The sequence below is a fragment of the Mesoplodon mirus genome (assembly GCF_964341445.2).
Source record: "Mesoplodon mirus genome assembly, chromosome: 3".
Classification (NCBI taxonomy): domain Eukaryota; kingdom Metazoa; phylum Chordata; class Mammalia; order Artiodactyla; family Ziphiidae; genus Mesoplodon; species Mesoplodon mirus.
Window position 1 is genome coordinate 56,708,422 of NC_138978.1, and position 14,269 is coordinate 56,722,690.

Consider the following 14,269-nt stretch of genomic DNA (forward strand, 5'->3'; position numbering starts at 1 on the left):
CCTTGGGGGACTTCCCTGGTGGCCCAGCGGTTAAGAATTTGCCTCCCAATGCAGGGGACGGCTTCGATCCCTGGTCAGTGAGCTAGCTCCCACTTGCATGCCGCAACTAAGAGTTAGCATGCCACAACCAAGACCCGGGACAACCAAAAATAAGTAAATTAATTAAATAAAATTTTTTTTAAAAAGATGAGACCTTGGGAAACTTCTCTTTCTTAGGTTCTCCCCCATGAAGCGTGACATCCAGATAAGTTTGTGTGAAATAGATATCTACCTCTCATAAGTCAAGAAGATGATAAGCCCTATGAGAACAACAAACCCTAGTTATGTGGTGGTTATTAAAACTGTGAACACTCTTCCCCTTAACTCTCCTGATGTGTTCTCTTAAATAAATGTCCCACTCAGGGTCCTAGTGTCTGTCCGCTTCCCCAAAGCTCACGTTGATAACTTTCAACATCCAGAAACGGTTTGAGAACCGCATAACTCCATGACCTGTTGTCAAACCTCAAACTCCTAGATACACCAAGTCTGATCACTTACTTTTTCTTCTCTGGAAGCCAGTTGGTTCCCCTGAGACTGACCCCAACCATTTCTGGGAACTGGTTGGAAAAATGGAGTCTGGTTTTCCAACCAATCCTTTGAGATAATCAGAAGACAGAAGGCTAAAAGGTCCTGTGCCTTTAGCTTCTCTCAAAGAAAACCTATAGGACAGCACCCAAACACAATCATCTCAATTTTAATTTCTAAAACTGAAGTTGCACCTTCGCCTGTCCAAATCAGTGATGCATGCAGGGAGGAAAGCAGCATCGTGTTTTGCTGCGGAAAGACTGTAATCTTCTCTGAACATCTTTAAGAACAGTGCTTGGCGGTGGCCCGAGCGCAGCCGGAGGAGGCGGAGGACGCCCGCCCTGCACCGCAGCTCGCATCTGCGGCCGCGCGATCCACCTCCCGCGCCGCTTCCCCCGCGTGTGTCCCTCTGGCCGCGGAGACGGCGGGAGGCCACACCAGACCGATGGCGGCGGCCCTGTCGGGCCTGGAGGTACGGCTGTCGCGCTCGGCCGCGACCGGCGGCTCGTACGGCGCCTTCTGCAAGGGGCTCACACGCACGCTGATCACCTTCTTCGACCTGGTCTGGAGGTCTGCGCATGAACTTCCCCTACTTCTACGTCGTGGCTTCGGTGATTCTCAACGTACGCCTGCAGGTACATACTTAGAGCAACCAACCTGTGGCACTCTGGGGGGGTGCCCAGCAGGATGGCTGAGCTCCACCCACCAGCTCGCCCGCCCTAGAGCAAAGCGACCAGCTCGCCTCGCGCGCACAGACTTGCCTGCCGGTCTTGCCATTGCCCCATCTTTTCATATAAATGGGCGGCTAGAAATCATTTGCTGAAAGCCTGCAATATAACCGAAAAAGCCTAAGATATAATTAAATGTTGAATCTCAAGGAAATAGCTAATTCAAAGAACAGAACTTAAAAATCTGAAAATCCTCAGAAATATTTGAGAAGTTCTTGCATCCATAAAACAAAAGACAGCACCGAACGTAGGGAAATGACAGTAAGCACAGGATGCCCTAAGGGGGAAAAAAGGAAAAGTTACTAACAATTTAAAAAAAGATAAACTGTACAAGAATGGTCCAAATAGGAGACAAATCTTCCAAATTAGAAAAAGAAGAGAAGAGACTTCCAACTGAATGGAATCGATTCTAGGCAACAGACGGATGGAGTTAGACGGAGGAAATTTACAACATGATCTGAAGGGAGACATTTTTCATCCCAAAAGAAAAAACAACGGCAAACAGAACCTACTGGGAAAAACAAACATTTCAAACTGTACAAGAAGAGCATGCTTCACATATGAAACAACCTCAGATGTGGCCTGTGTTTCAGCCGTTGCCTGGAGTGTGAGAAAGGGAATCTGAACACTGGCATGTGGATCAAGACTCTGCAGTCACAGAAAATCCAATCATAGCGTTCAACTTTGCTATTCAGTGAACAGTGTTTAAATAATCATTGCAATGGAAATATTAGTTACGCATTTTCATTTTTAGAGTAAATCTCTAGGCAAAGCAGGGGAGACAATTATAGAATAGAGTGGGAATGTTAACCAACTTTGACAAGTACAGGCAACAAGTTGGCAGGCAGAGAGGAAGAAATGGAATAGTGGTGTTATTCTCCTAAACTAGGAAGTCCAGATACTGTCTCTAGTTGAAAGAATAAGACAGATTTAGGGGTTAGATTTTTTAAGTGAACAAGGTAACCAACAAAAGAGTTAAAAATAGTGATACAACCAAATGGAGGGGGGAGGAAAACCAAGGGGACAGCAGGAAGTCAGCAGAAAATGCCTCATGTCATCAAGTTAAGAAATAGTAAGGAAAGCATATTATTAGGAAAAATGGAGTTAACCTCTAAACAGACATGTAAAAGTTTTTGCCTCTGGGTTGGGAAAGCAAAAGTTGAGAAGGGGGGATGGGGATTTACTGCTTTTCATTATATGTCCTTTTGTACTGCTTGATTTTCCTAAATCCCTTATATGCATGTATAACTTTGATTAAATTTTAAACTTTAAATGAATTTACTGCAATTTTTTAAAAAAGTGTTGATCAGAGTGAGAGAAAAGAATTGACACTAGGGAAAGGAAATATAGATATGAGACTGATGAGGTTAAGTAAAAATCCTGAAATCCTGAATTTGAAATGCAAGTATCAGTATGAACTCATATATTTCTTTTTAATAAATTTATTTATTTCTGGCTGAGTTGGATCTTTGTTGCTGCTTGGGGGCTTTCTCTAGTTGCAGCAAGCGGGGGCTACTCTTCGTTGCGGTGCACGGGCTTCTCGTTGTGGTGGCTTCTCTTGTTGCAGAGCACAGGCTCTAGACGGATGGGCTTCAGTAGTTGTGGCACGCAGGCTCAGTAGTTGTGGCTCATGGGCTCTAGAGCGCAGGCTCAGTATTTGTGGCACACGGGCTTAGTTGCTCCACGGCATGTGCGATCTTCCTGGACCAGGGATCGAACCCGTGTTCTTTACACTGGCAGGCGGATTCTTATCCACTGTGCCACAAGGAAAGTCCCTACCTTGCACATTCTTGAAGGTGGCCAAGGAAGTCACCCTTTGTTCGCATTCCTGTGGGATGAGCTATGCATGGAGATGGCAGAAGCAGGATGACCCTGCTTTATTCTTTCACCATATTGAGGTGTTTCAAAATAAGTGATCTGAATAAACATTCAAAAGCAACTTTTTCCAACATCAACTTATTGCAGTTATTTGAGGTGGGGGTGGAAGCCACAGAGGACCATGATGTCAGACTCCAGAACACCACTTTCTTCCCCCTAACGTGATTTAAAACTCAAACCATCTTCACATGCCTTTCTGAGGCCAGAAGGACAATCCTGGGCTCTTGGCCAGAACCAACCCCCCACCTTTTCAGCACCAGTGTCTTTCCTCTCACTTCTTTAAAGAATGGAGAAGAGCGGAAAAACCTGGAAAACATCATGCACCTTTGACAAAAGTAAAATAGAAACATACTGCGTCAATTTCTCACAGACTCTGTAGTCAGAACCTCACTTTATTTTCAGATGTGTGGGAGTCTTCTGTTAGATGCTTAGTCCAGCACAGCAGGGAGAAAACAGGATACACTGTAACTAGGTTGTAAATAGATTTAAACCCCTTGGGTCACCCTGCCTTTAGTTTCCTAATGCCCTGCCCCACAACGGAATGACAGGGCCAATATCTCAGTCTCAGAGGTTTTCAAAATTTCATTCTTCACACAACTCTAGAATTCCTTATGTGCACAGACTAAATAGAAACAAAACCAAATTCATGACAAATGACTTTTTAAAAACTTGAAATAAAACAAGCATTTTTCTGAACAGGAAGCGTAACAGACGCAAAGAAAACCACTCAAATTGTTTTCTTCACATGCTGACTTCGTATCTGTCCCTCACACTTATTCCTGATCCACGGTGCCCTTTTCATTAAGTTGCTTGTGGATTTGAATCCACTTTGATTCCCATCCTTTCCATAAAACCTTCAGTCTCTCTTGAGAACCAAGGTCTAGGCTGAGGAAGTTGCAGTTAGAAACAAAAGTGAATTAATACCAGGCAAAAAGTATCAAGTAAAGCCTGCTAAACTTTCTTCATGCCTTCTTTCTTGTAACGCTTGCATGACCCTCTGAGGTAGCTGCTCTTATTTCCTCCATTTCACAGTTGAAGAAACCAAAGCTTCAAGGGGCTACAACTAGTAAGAGACTCAGCTATGACTGGAACAAATTTCTGTTTTACTCGAAAGCTGAAGCCTGTAATCACTGTGATAAACCTTTTACCAGGAGGCTTTGGAAGGGACTTAGCTATTTATGTTAAAAGTACCAGGACTTCCCTGGTGGCGCAGTGGTTGAGAGTCCGCCTGCCGATGCAAGGCACACGGGTTCGTGCCTCGGTCCGGGAAGATCCCACATGCTGAGGAGCGCCTGGGCCCGTGAGCCATGGGCGCTGAGCCTGCACGTCCAGAGCCTGTGCTCCGCAACGGGAGAGGCCACAACAGTGAGAGCCCCGCGTACCGCAAAAAAAAAAAAAGGCAAAGGACCTGAATAAACATTTTTCCAAAGAAGACATACGAATGGCCAACAGGTACAAGAAAAGGTGTTCAACAGCACTAATCATCAGGGAACTGCAAATCAAAGCCACAATGAGCTACCACCTCACAGCTGTTGGAATGGCTGTTATCAAAAAGACAAGAGATAAGTGCTGTTGAGGATGTGGAGAAAAGGGAATCCTTGTAGATCGTTGGTGGGAATGTAAATTGGTGCAGCCATTATGTGCCAAAACAGTACAGAGGTTCCTCGAAAAATTAAAATAGAAGTGCTATATGATCCAGCAATCCTACTTCTGAGTATATATCTGAAGGAAATGAAATCACCATTTCAAAAAGATATCTGCATCCCCATGTTCACTGCAGCATTATTACAATAGCCAAGACATGGAAACAACCTAAGTGTTTATCAGTGGATGAATGGATAAAGAAAATGTGATACACACACACACACACACACACACACACACACACACACACACTGGAATATTATTCAACCGTAGAAAGAAGAAAATCCTGCCATTTGCTACAACATGGATGAAACTTGAAGGCATTATGCTAAGTAAAGTAAATCAGACAGAACAAGACAACTAGCATATGCTCTCACTTATATGTGAAATCTTAAAAAAAAATCTTTAAAAAATCATAGGAACAGAGAGTAAATTGGTGATTGTTGAGGTTGTGGGGGAAGAAATGAGGTGAAAGTGGTCAAAGGTACAAGTGTTCAGTTATAAGACAAATAAGTTCTGGGGATGTAACGTACAGCATGGTGACTATAGTTAACAATATTTGAAAGTTGCTAAGAGAGCAGATTTTAACACACTCACACAAAGGTAACTGTGAGGTGACGGACGCGTAACTAACCTTACTGTGGTAATCATTTTGCAACATATATGTGTATCAAATCATCACATCGAGAATAGATCATTGCTTATCTCTGCTAATAAAATCATGCAAATATTCCAAAAAAATTCATCACGTTGTACACCATAACCTTACACAATGTTATATGTCAATTATATCTCAATAAAGCTGGAAAAAGATAAACTCATTCAAGTTAAAAAAAAAAAAAGATACCCAAAATGGAACTTGTGCTTTTGACCCTTAACCTGCTCTTCCCCAGTCCTGTAAAAGTCACCACCATCCACCCAGCTGCTCAAATCAAAAGCAAGTCCTCTCAACTGTGACCTTCAACATTTATCCTTACTGTGACCTACTCTCCCTACTTCCACTGGCTGCTGTTGTGTGTGTGTGTGTGTGTGTGTGTGTGCGTCAGTGGGTTCCATGTGTTATATTTGTTATGCATGCAGAGAACTTGTTTTGTCTTTCAGTATGTGAGTTCCAGTTTTCCTTTTAAAGCCGTTTCTTCAGGGGTGGGCCCTAATTACCAAACTGCTTTTATTGCTCTCAGTCTCAAAACAAAACAGACAATCTTAGTCCTGCCTTGATCACAAGCGTCTTGAAGGAGTTTGTCTCTTCTCTTACCCTCTACTTCCTTCCAAGTTTCTGACTATTCCACCCTCTCTATTCTCACCCACGTATTACCCTACTCACACTATTCTTGTTAAGGCCACCAATAAGCTCCTAATTGCCAGATCCAAAGGATTATCTGTAGGTAAAGTATGATTATCCTAATCATATTAGACCTCTCTGATCATTGGAAATTGCTGGATTTTCCTGCTGCTGTGGGTCCTGCAGCCCCCGTGGGTCCTGAGGCCCCTGCACCTTGCATTGCTCCCACCACTCTGGCTGAAAGGGGTCAGACTTCTTTGGTGACTCTCCTGCAGACTTCACCCTTAATCCTCCTCTCTTCTCAGTCTATACCAGTGGTTCTTAAACTTCTCTTTTTCAAGAACACCTTCAAAAATACGTTGAAAGCTATGAGACACTCTTTCCTGAAAAAAAATATTGCCTGTTCATGGATATGCAATATTTTAAGTAATTTCAGGGTTCCCTCACACCCTGAAGGCAAGTTCGACCCCCTGCTCTACTTTCTCAGCCTGGGGGGATGCCAACAATTCCCTGGTCTTCAAGGGTCACCGTATGTTGATGGTTTTCAAATGTATGCCTTGAACAGCAATTATTCTCCAAAAGCCTAATCTCATATCCTCAATATCCAACTAAAATATCTCTGTTTATCCCAAAGCACCTTATGCTCAATGTATCCCAACCTAGCCTGAATATTTGGCAGTCCCTGTCTGATTTCTCCTCCAAGTGGATGACATTGCCATGCATCCCAATCACCTAAAAGAAACCTGCTCTTCCTCTCCCTCCTCTTGCAATTTCCCAGGCTCAAGCCCTTCTCATCTCTTACTTGGATTACTGGAGGAGTCTTCTATTTGGTCTGCCTCTTTCCCACATTGCCCTCTTCCAAGCCACCCTCTACACTGCAGCTACATTTATCTTTATCGACCGCTGCACTGCTCATGGCAGTACTTCCCCAAGTGTGTTTCCAAGAATACAGTCTGTGTGATGTAATTGGTGTTATAGGAACAAAAAAAGTTATCATGGTCAATTAAGTTGGAGAAAAGAGTAAAAATTAGTTAGGTTTAATTACCTCTCAGAATCTTCAACATGCTAAAACACATTTTGGAGCTCCACCTGGTCGGGGGGTGAAATAAAGCTTTTGTCAAGTGTTCTGGCGACAAAAGCCTAGGGTTCTTTGGATTATACTTTGGATAGGACTGGCCTACAAGTTGAAATTTCATTTCCTTGTCTATCTTTTCTTCCAATTTCCAGCTGCTCTTCTTGATAATGTCAACAGTGGGAGGACAGCAGTGTGGTACTCTGGATTCGGGAAGACCAAAGTTTAAATTTCAGCCCAAGACTTTTGGTCAAATTATTTAATCTCTCAGAACATGGGCTGGCTGGTCTCCATGTGCCCCTCACGAGGCTTACCTCTATAGGCTGCGTCATCCAGGCGTCCCTGTCCTCTGGCTTCCAGTTGATTTTGGCCAGTGGAAACCAGTGGTGGGAGCCCAGTGGGTGGAGCAGTGGGAGAAGAGAGAACAGGGTATTCAATTCCCCCACCCGGACCTCCCTGCCTTGTTGTAATGCAGTGTTTTGGCCCTCTGACCCTCTCCTGGCTTCAGCTGTCTCCTGTCTGGGTCAGTCTCTCCCTCTCCTTCCCTTTAGACCCTGGGGTGATAGAGGCTTCCAGCTGTTGCTAATCCCCCATGGTTTCATCATCGCTTGTTAGTTCCTTTAACTCTGTTCATACCTCTGTAAATAGTCCATTCCTTAAACTCTCTTCAATTAACCCCCCTGACAGTATAGAACTTTAGTCTCCTTACAAAATGGGGATTGTAACACCCACCTCATGGGGCTATTGAGAGCATTTGGTGAAAGTACATGAGTGTGTACATGAGTCCCAGCACAGTGCCTGGCACGCAGCAGAGCTTGCTAAAGGAGAGAGGACTTCCCTGGTCCTGCTTCCTCTGCCTGCCCCCCCAAATAGTCACATACATGGGAACCTTCCTGCTCCCTTGCCAGTGACCCAGGCTGAGATGGGTAAAGGGAAATAGTGCCAAGCCCCAGTCTGAAAATGCAAAGCTGCCACAGGGACCCAGGTTCCACTCAGCAGCCACAGAGCAGGGCTGACCTGCAGGTCCCATTACCCGGCTCTGGAACAGAGGGTCCTAATAACTGAAACAGTGAGGGTCAGGGTGCCTATGTGCTCAGCAGTCCTCTGGGAAGAAAGCTGCTTCTGTACTGGCCCCAGATGGCCTGTGTCCCCACACTGGCCAATTGTTTCCCAAGGAGGAAATCCTTCCAGTTCCAAATCTATTCCCTGTCCCCCATTAAAGTGATTAAAGTGGCCTTGAATGGGGGATGCTCTTTGGAAGGGGAGGTCACTTGAACTAGGTTTCCAGTACATTTCCCAAGACGCATAACTTGGGAAAATTTTAAAGGAGTGATAGTAGAAATAACATCTTAGAGAAGATTTAGTGAGTCTGCAGGTAAGTGAACTGTTTGTTTCATTTCAAATTTACTCACGCTGAGCCCTCATAAAGGAAATTCATGTATTGGCTATGTGGAGCAAGACAAGCCCAGCTTGTGGCACATAATCAGGATGCAACTTAATTTTGTTTGCTACCATCTCTTTAAATGGTTTCAGTGGGAGAATTCTTCCCATACCTCTTGAAAACTCAGGGAGTTGTTCTGATCACTCTTAAAACCCCGTAGAACACAGAAACAAATTCAGAAATAAAATCATCCAGTACATTATGCAACATTCAAGCTTTACTCAAAGGCAAGCTTCCTCCCCACTCCAGGAGATCTCAGAGAGAAATCCTCTACCAGGACTACAGTACATCCCATGGCAGAGGTGCCAGCTGCAGGAACTTTGAACCCTCCCAACACCCTGGGGCCTGAAAGATTTCAAATACAAAACTTCTCCTAGCATCACGGGGCCCCCATATTGGTCTACTGCAAGGCGATATGACTGGAGGAATGGCTCCGGTGCCAAAATGAGGACACGGAAACAAAAGCCGAGCAAGGAGAGGAGGTGGGACTCTGCATGGAGGGTGAGCAAGGAAGGTTTCATGGCCCTCTTCCCCTGTGGCTCTTTGCCTTCCCAAAGCAGGGCCAAGTGCCCCCAAGACACTGAGACTTTCCCAGGGATGAGGAGGATCTAGCTTGGATAGCACAGGATGCCCTAAGTTCAAGCAGTCCACCAGTAGGAGAAAGGAGGTTTTAAGTCTCAACAACCCATAGTGAATGCAAGTTTGGGGGGTGGGGTAAAAAAGGAGAGGGTGTCACAGGGCAGCTGTCAAGTTAAATGTCTCTATCCTCCAGGCCACTCTCCAGGACTCTCTATGGTATGCTGACAGGCTGAGGCATCGCTCCAGAAACGATGGAGTTGTTATATGAACAACTGCAGATCTGCAGAGATGGTGAAACTGCAAGTCTAAGCATAGCTCCCTGGGTCAGGTAGGACACAGGTAGGTCATGAATGGCATCCAAACACCTGGGCTAGAGCTATTTGGGAAGTAGGGTGTGAAGGAAGCCCTAGGCCAAGGTTGGCCTGAGTATATTTTCTAGACTGAGGGTTGAGAGGGCTGTGGTCACAGCTGCTCCATTTGATGCCACCCTTTTTTTTTTTTTTTTTTTTTCAGTACGCGGGCTTCTCACTGCTGTGGCCTCTCCTGTTGCGGAGCACAGGCTCCGGACGCGCAGGCTCAGTGGCCATGGCTCACAGGCCTAGCCACTCCGCGGCATGTGGGATCTTCCTGGACCAGGGCATGAACCCGTGTCCCCTGCATCAGCAGGCGGACTCTCAACCACTGCACCACCAGGGAAGTCCTGATGCCACCCTTTTCAACACACTCCCACCAGACCCACTACCTAGGGCCCCTACTGTGGCAGGCAGAATAATGATGCTTCAAAGATGTTCACGTCTTAAGCCACCAGACCAGGTACTATATTACCTCACAAGGCAAAAGGGACTTGTGGATGTGATTAAATTAAGGATCTTAAGTTAGGGAGGTTTTTCTTCATAATCCAGGTAGATGGGCCCAAAATTATCACATGGGTCTTTATAGGAGAGAGGCAGGTATGTCAGAGTCAGAGAAGGAGGTGTAACAACAGAAGCAGTGGTCAGAGTGATGCATTTACTGGCTTTGAAGAGGAAAGGGGACCACAAGCCAAGGAATGTGAGCAGTCTCTGGAAGCTAGAAAGGCAAAGATTCTCCCCTACAGCCTCCAGAAAGAATGCAGCCTTGACAACACCTTGACTTTAACCAGTGAAACTGATCTCAGACTTTTGACCTCCAGAACTATAACAAAATTTGTGTTGTTTTAAGCCACTATTTTTTTAGTAAATTGTTACAGCAGCAACATGGGAAACTATAAATGTGGCAAGAGAATATTGAGATGATTCTTTCAGGATCCTAAAGCCCCAGTCAAAAAACAATCTTAATGAGACCACAACTCCCCACCTCACCCCTGTCCAATGATACGATTTTTACTCCAGGAGATCCCCCTTCCAAATCTGGAAGTTTCAGGGCTGTTCACATCCAGACTTTCGTCTCTATCAGGGACACCATACTGTGTCTCAGCAGTGAGCATAACTGTCCCTCTTCATGGGCTGATTCCCAGTTCTGGAGTGGATGTATTTCTGATATGAGGAAGGGTCCCCTTTTGGAGAGAAAGCCCCTGATGGGGGATTCTCCCTCACCAATGATGGCATTCATTCAAAGATAATGGTGACTCATTGGGTGGTAGTGGAAATAAATGGCCAGTCTTCATAATTTCTGTGTGAGAAACATCGGCAAGTGCTAAATAGTATTCAAGTATCCCTGGAGGAAGAGATTAGGAATTAGAAATACTGGGGTTAAAAAGACACCCCAGCCTAACATCAATACTCAATGTTAACATTATTAGAACTATGTATTATAATTAACTTTATTATACAACTTTTGGTGTTTTATACAACTTTTGGTTTTCTCTCAAGTTAATAATTGCCTTGGTTTTGTTTGTTTCGTTTTCTAGGTAACCATCACTTTTTAATTTTCAAACTCTGGTACTGAAGTATAAATCTCTCAAGATGTTCAAACACATGAGGCAATTGACCTGCTTTCTTTTTTTCTTGGTTGCATGCCTCCTGAGTCCCTCCAGCCTCCCACTCCCCTCTGAACTGGTTCCCCTCTAAGCTGACCACAAGGGCTCTTCTGCTGGATTAGCTCTATTTTGGGGTTAGGATTGGCTAACCCCATTTAGCCAATTGGCTAAATTGGCTGAGAGGTACCCTAAAGGAAACAACCTTGGAGTATGTGCTGGTTCAGATATTTTTCCTGAAGAGACTTTATAGCCCCAATTCATACAGGGAACATTCTCAGTCATATTGGACTTAACCCCAACCCCCAATCAACCTCCCACATTTTTAAACTGTTAGTGTGTCCCACATTTTTAAACTGTAAATCTGACAAACAAAGATGGCTAGCAGGATCTCAAGGTGGAGATAAGTGAACACAGACCTGAGAAGAAGAAGCTGTTAATAGTGCCAGGATAGTAGCCCTGGCCCCTAGTATACAAGGGGACTCGAGGTCACACTAGTCCCTGGCCAGTCACCTGGAGGGGCAAGTGTTCTAGAGACTTTGGCTGAAGAAGGGAGTCACAGTACCAACTGCATTCTGGACGCCAGATAAAGAAATGGGAGCTATGGATGAAAAATGACGATGTCATGTTGAATAATCTTTTCCCTAGTTTCCTAATTTCTTAGCCAATTGTCCTAGAGCATGTGTTCTCAAATGAAGGTGACAAAATCTTAGATGTTACAATGGTTCGTGGCAGCAACATGATCAATCAATTATGAGTATAAAAACAGATATACGGTATATCTGTGATATTAAAATTTTATGGGGAGAAGGGTGACTTGGAAAATTCACTAAAAAAGCTCCTTAGGAGGGAAATAGCAAAAAAAAATTTTTTTAAGGTTGAGAAATGCTCTTCTAGAGAAAGTTGGTTTTGACTACTGGTCTCTTCAGAGTGTTTTTTTTTTTCCTGCGGTATGTGGGCCTCTCACTGTTGTGGCCTCTTCCGTTGCAGAACACAGGCTCCAGACGCACAGGCTCAGCGGCCGTGGCTCACGGGCCTAGCCGCTCCACGGCATGTGGGATCTTCCCGAACCGGGGCACGAACCCGTGTCCCCTGCATCGGCAGGCGGACTCTCAACCACTGCGCCACCAGGGAAGCCCCAGAGTGTATTTTTTAATATATTTTATTCGATTATTAAAATTTGAGTGAAATGGAAAAGTGGATTGTTTCCTGTTGTGTTCATGGCTGGAAAAATAATTCCTACAAAGCCTGCATCATATCAGGACCCATTAATAGTATGGCCCAGGAAGCAAAGGTAGAAACAAGGAACCCAAGGTTACCTATTAGTAATTGTCCAGGTTTATAAAAATTAGAGAGTGGGGGAACACCTTGTATATGAAATCTTCACCCAGGCATAAGATAGGGATGGTTTGTACTTGCTTCCAGGACCAACTTGGTGGTGAGACTACTTGTGTTCATATCAGTTGCCTGGAATAACATCTCAGTGCTAATGAATGGACTTCCATCATAAGTTTGCATTCTGTGGGTATGCCTTAACGACTCTAATAATCAACTATTCCACCACCTTTGAAAATACTATAGTGAAAATTGACTGAGAATAATTCGAATAGCCTCAGATATCAGAGGCAAACTTGGGAGCCCTGTGGTAAAACATTGGGTACCTTGAATCTATCAATTGTTCGAAGAAAGAGGTCAGACTGCTCAAACCACAGATCCAGCATCTGGGCTGGAAGTGACTGGGACAGAAAGTGGGATTTAAGTGGGCCCAGCTGGATAACTATTGTTTTACTTGATGAATGCTTTTAAAGAAGAGCACCAGGACTTCCCTGGTGGTCCAGTGGTTAAGACTCCGCACTTCCAAGGCCAGAGCCGTGGGTTTGATCCCTGGTCGGGACACTAGGATCCCACATGACACGTGGCTGGGGAAAAAAAAAAAAGAAAGATAAAGGATAGAGCCTGCAAAAAGAAACTCCGAATTTTCATTCTCACATTATTTCAGATTCCAAATGCAGAGGATCTGAATGTGTACAGCCCTCTTCAGTTTTTGTTCTGTTCGTGAGACAAATTGATGATAATGATGAATCTTTCCTCCCATCTTCCGTTCCTCCACCCCCAGCTCAGTATTGGTTCTATCACCTGAGCTGCAGCAGGAGCCTCCGATGAGGCTGGGCTTCCCGGAAGTGCTTGCAGCTGAAGTCACCAGGTCGCTGTGCAGGTTTTTCTGGAGGGAGAATGACATGTGAGTACACCAATGACGGTCTCCATACACGCAGACCTGTGGGCAGTCAGAAACACAGACCCTGCCATGTAACTTATAAAATAATTAACTGGTAATACTTGTTGTCAGTGAAACCAAACTGCCCTGGCGGAAAGAACACTGACATGTGGGAAGGTCAGGTAGGCCCAGTACTTGCTGGCTCCGTGGGGACGGCTCCACCTCTTCTGGCCCCAGAGGAACCTGACCTCCCAGCAGATAGGACTGTGAATCCACCGCTGGACTTAGCAACGTGGAAGAGGTTTCAGTGGTGACCTGGGACACATCCTGAATGGAGTGGGTGGGAGGGAGAATGAGGGGAGAAGGAATTGGAGACAGTGAGAACTGACGACTTTTTCAAGTATTTTGATGCAAAACTGAGTAAAGAAATGGGACAGTAGTTGGGGCAGAGGGAGGGAGAGTTGCGATCAAGAGAAGATGGAAAATGGAAGAGATAATTGTTCAGTTGTATGCTCATGGAGAGTGGCGGGGGAGGGGCCGATGGACGATGTCAGCTGTAATGGATGATCAATCAATTCGATGGAAGGTTTCAATGGAGTTGAAAGATTGCTGAGTTGGGACATGAGAGGCAGAAACTTGGAAAGTTATAGTTGAGATGATGAAGAGCCCAGACACTATCTTAAACCCACAGAAAGGTATCCTGCAGAGGATGCAGGATACTGCCAGAGTGAGGGAGCCTTATTAAATTCTGCTGAGAAGGCTTCTAGTTCCACGGAGGACCAGGAGGGTAAGGGCCTGCTGTATGGATGGTTGGGTGGCAACCCTGGAACACCTAGGTCCCCAAGGACCTGGGAAACGGCCACAGTGTCAGCCCTAGGCTGCCTATCTCAGGACTTCCATGTAGGAGAGAAA

At 45.0% G+C, this 14,269-nt stretch overlaps 1 pseudogene across 1 annotated transcript; it reads left to right on the forward strand.

Moving 5' to 3' along the window:
- The first annotated feature begins 1,009 nt into the window (after nt 1-1,009).
- On the forward strand, nt 1,010-3,500 carry LOC309799134 (small integral membrane protein 10-like protein 2A; annotated as a pseudogene). The gene is made up of 2 exons: nt 1,010-1,199; nt 3,456-3,500. The product of its transcript is annotated as a small integral membrane protein 10-like protein 2A (transcript).
- Nucleotides 3,501-14,269: the final 10,769 nt, after the last annotated feature.